This window comes from Macaca fascicularis, chromosome 12 (assembly GCF_037993035.2).
Source record: "Macaca fascicularis isolate 582-1 chromosome 12, T2T-MFA8v1.1".
Lineage (NCBI taxonomy): Eukaryota > Metazoa > Chordata > Mammalia > Primates > Cercopithecidae > Macaca > Macaca fascicularis.
Genome location: NC_088386.1, coordinates 118,921,728 through 118,926,579, shown reverse-complemented (window position 1 = coordinate 118,926,579; position 4,852 = coordinate 118,921,728).

Below are 4,852 nucleotides of genomic sequence, written 5' to 3'. Positions count from 1 at the left end.
ACAGGGAAGGAGAAGTTTGCCACATGCTCAACTAAAGTCTCCTTACAATAAAAAGTCAAAAATTTATTTTCTCAGCCACATATCTGCTCAGATCTTACCATCTTCGTTTAGCCACCAAATTGTTGACTTAAAAAAATGGGGGGCCAGGTGCGGTGGCTCTCGCCTGTAATCCCAGCACTTTGGGAGGCCAAGACGGGCAGATCACAAGATCAGGGGTTCGAGACCAGCCTGGCCAACATGGTGAAACCCTGTCTCTACTAAAAATACAAAAATTAGCTGGGTGTGTTGGCATATGCATGTGATCCCAGCTACTCGGGAGGCTGAGGCAGGAGAATCACTTGAACCCAGGAGGTGGAGATTGGAGTGAGCCAAGGTCACACCATTGCACTCCAGCCTGGGCAACAGAGTGAGACTCCATCCCCCCCCAAAAAAAAGGTGGGGAAGTCAGGTTCACAAAGTTATAGAATCTTTTTCTTGGCTAAGACCTGAAGCTCCTTCATTTCTGTTAAAATTGGAAAATAATTCCCAAATGGCAATATGGAGTCCAGGGCTAGTGTGCAGTTCCTGAGAAACTTCTACAAATCACAGATGCCTTGAGCTTACTCCACGTGGATAGATCCCGAATTTTAGGGGAGGGTTCCATCCTTTTGAGCATCCCTGATGATTATGGCCAGTCTTGGGAACCCCTGAAACAGGCCATTTTCATGCCCAGCTTTACAGGGTCTGCATCTGAATGCCATGTTCATTAATTAGTGCATTTCCTTATAACTTACCAACAGGAAGTTTGCCCAGCAAGTTTCAAGAAGATAACATAACGCTGATAGCCAGTCCCTCCTATTCACCCAGGAGCTTCCATTCCCTTCTCCTCTGCTGCAAAAGTCTTTCATTTCTTCCAAAGTCCTGACACTTTCCACTTAAATTGGTCTTTACTTGAGTCATATCTAAACCTCCCCCATCTCACAGTGAAACCCAATTTACCCCTTCTCACTCTGAATACTTTTTCTGTTGAGATTCTTATATTTGCAACATGAGTGCATCCCCTGGACATATTGGCTAAATGTCCAGAAAAAGAATTGCTCCAGTGAGTGCTCAGTAAAACTCCTAATGAGACCATGGAGTAGATGCTTAAAATAAATTTTTAAAAACCAAACTTGTATTTCAGTTCTCTCCCCGTGTGTGTGTGCGCGCGCATGTGTGTGTACGTGACTGTGTGTGTGTTGAAAGGAAGGGAGAGATTTTTAATCAAATTTAAACAAAGCAATAATTTATATTCCAATGATGGAAAAAAACAATTTGGTGTCATATATGGAACCTGAGGGAAAGACAAGCTTCTCATTTATAATTTGGAAAGGTGCCAGGGGTAGAAGGTGGGAGAGCTGAGGAGGGCAGGGGAGCAGGGCTTTTTTTTTTCTTTTTTTAATAACGTTTTTTAAATAGTGTGACATGTATGGTCATGCCTAAATCTCCCTAAATTATATTTTAGAAAAACAATTCATTTAACCTCCAGTCTTCCTTTGTTGGGAAGACAGATGTCATGGAAACCTTGCCTCTGCCTAGAGCAGGAGATGGTAAAAATGATATCGCTATTTCCGTGGCTTCGAAAAGTGACGCTGGTCTCTGTGCAGGGACATTGTCAAGCATCAGGAACTTTTTCCAGGCTGAATCGCCTTCCGCACTCAACCCCAGCTACTCTCTGTCCATACGCTACCCAGCCTTCAAAGTTCAACTCAAACGTGTCAGCCTCTCCAGTACTTCCTCTGCCTTCGGTTAGGAGAGAGCTTCCTGTGCTAGAATTTAGTTCTTCACTCCTTGAGTTAGAACAGTGTTCTCAATTAGGGAAGATTTTGTCCTTTGGGGACTTGTGGCAGTCAGTGTCTGGAGACATTTTGGTTGACACAGTAGGGAGGGAGGTGCTACTGGTATCCAGCGGGAAGAAGACAAAGATGCTGCTAAACATCCTGCAATGCACAGGGCAGCCTTTGACAACAAAGGATTATCCAGCCCCAGATACTGGCAGTGCTGACATGTAGACCTCTCCCTCCTCCTCGGCCTTTTACCTACTTGGCTTCCAGGACACCACATTCTGCGGGCTTGAGTTTTCTCCAGCCTCGCTGGTCCACCCTCTTCAGTTACCTCTGCTGGTTCCTCCACACCTCCCCAAACTCTAAACATTGGAGCACGCCAGTGTTGGCCTTTATGTCTTGTCTACCCATTCTCACTCCAGTCTATGCCTTTAAATATCATCTTCAGACCTGCTACTCTCAGATTTATATCTGACTGGACCCTGCCCCTGAATTCTAGGTTCATAGATCTGAACATCTCCATTTGGACATCTGAACATCCTAATTCGGACATCTCAAAGGCATCCCACACTCAGCATATCCCAAACTGAGTTCCTGATCTTTCCCCACAAAACTTGCTCTTCCAGCTTATCTCAGTTAATCGCCATTCCATCTGCCCAATTGCTCAGGGAAATAACCTCAGAGTCATCCCCGACCCCTCTCTGCCGCTCAAACTTTCACTCAATCTACCATCAACTCTACTGGCTCCAAAGATATCCTAAATCTGACCACTTCTCTTCACTTCCACCGTCATTCCCTTTGGCGCTGGTCACCACGGTCTCTCACCCAGACAGGGCAGCTGTCTCATAACTGGTCTTTCGGCTCCTGCCTGTAGGCCCCTCTCAATACAAGAGCCAGAGTTATCCTTACAAAATGCAAGGCAGATCATGCCACGCCTCCATTCAGAACGCTCATTGGCTTCCAGCAATTCCCAAAGTAAAGTCGAAAGTCCTGACACTGTGCTGCAGGGTCTCATGTGATCACTCTGCTTGGAAATCTCTGGCTTTTCCCCCATTAGAATCTCTCTGACTCATATCCGGCCCCGCCCCTTCACCTGCCCCAGGAGCCACATCAGCCTCCTGGGTCCTCCCTGCCTCCTCCAGGCACCTCCCGACCCCAGGACCATTGTCTTTGCTGTGCCCACTGCCTAGAATGGTCTTCCCCTAAAACCACTGTGGCTCACACCATCAGTCCTTCAGGTCTTATTGAAATGTCACCGTCTCCAAGAGGTCTTCCGATGCCATGCTATTTAAAAGTGAAGCCCTGCACCTCCAGTGGTCAGCTGTAAAATCTTTCCCGTAGTGCTGTCCACCATCTGGCACACTCGTTATTTTTCTGGTGTGAGTTTTTGTCAGATTCAAGCTCTCTAAAGACCGGGACTCTTCCGTATGGCTGTCTCCACAGCATGCAGACGAGTGCTATCCACGGTAAATGCCCAGTGTGATGCACAGCTGAACCCCCCGCAGACTTCAAGATTCCCAGAACAGGAAGTGCCGTATCACCCACAGCAGCTTGCCCAGGTCTCCTTCCACGCCTTCCTGTATGACCTCCATCTCTTTTCCAGGCTAAGCCCTGCACAAGGAGCTTTTGTACACATTTGTCATTTCATTTTGTTTCCTGGAACCCAATCGATTTTTAATTGAATTTACAATCAGAATCCCGAAAATGTCAACGGTATCTTCACCGCGGTGAAAGCTTCATGCTGCTCTCCAAACCTCAATTTACCAGCAGCCTGGCAGAGGCTGCAAATCACTCTTCAGAGGTGGTGCCCTTGGAGGACAGACTGTGAGCAGGGTTTCTCCGCCATCTTGTGGACAGCTTGGGAATGACACCTACTGAAACACGTCTTCCATGTCCCAGCGTGTGTGTGTGTGTGTGTGGTGTGTGTGTGTGTGTGTGTGTGTGTGTGTGTGTGTGTGTGTAAGAGAGAGAGAAACGTGTACTGATGTCTCCTCCTCACACCAAAATGAATGCCTCCTCTCCTCACCAGTCCTCAGTGGTTGTGTTTTAAGCTGGTGATTCTATTTTTCAGTGAAAAAAAAATCCTCCTCCTGGTCCAGTAAGAAGAGAACAGAAGGCTCCTTGCAGTTTGGCTTCTCCCAGAGTGTCTCTCCCTTAGCAGCAGCATCTAGTTCACTCTCTGAATCAGGACACTGTGCAGGTAAGTGGAGTCTTCAGTATCTAAAGGGGCTGTCCTAGGAGGCATGATTTCAGCAGCACCATGCAAGGCCGGCACGCCACCCCCTAGTCCGGTGCACCCTCTGGAATATGTCTTTTATTCCACTGTCAGAACTCAGGTTTTAGATGTAAACACTCCTGGGAGAGAAGCACTAGTGTCCAGTCATACCGACCCAAATGACCAATAGCCAACCTACAGGTAGGAGGTGGAGAATGAGAGCAGAGAAAGGCGGCTAATCACCTGGGGGGATGGCAGGCCTGGGACAAGAAAGGCCACCTGACCCTCCAAATTCCACTGCACACACCTTACAATTACCCTCCTACTCGGCCTACCCATGCATAGTGTGAACTCACTGATTCCATCCTGTGTGTTTGGGATTGAAGAGGGAAAAAGGGCCAGATCCATCTTCATTGTGAAAATTCTACACTCCAAGGGTTTGTACAGCAATTCCACTACCTCAAGACCCTCGAACTATATTAACTACAGCCACTCAAGCTTGCCTGGGGAAAGACCGTGGACAAAGAGCCATGATCTGTAACCAGCGCATGATTTGTTTGAAAGAAGCATGCACTTCTGAAGTGTGAGAAAGTTCTAGAATCATTTTAGCCGGGCTCAGGGAGATTGTTTGCTTTTGTAATATGATAAGAAAATGGAAGAAAGAGTGTGGACTCAAAAGTAAATTTAAACTTTAGACCAGTATATACGAATTAGCATCAGAAAGGGAAGGGAAGAGAATAAAGATTTATTGAAAGCCCATTTATGGAATGCACTATCTAGCCACATTACAAACCTAAATTTAATAACCCTCATTAGAAGCCAGCTGTGTGATCCT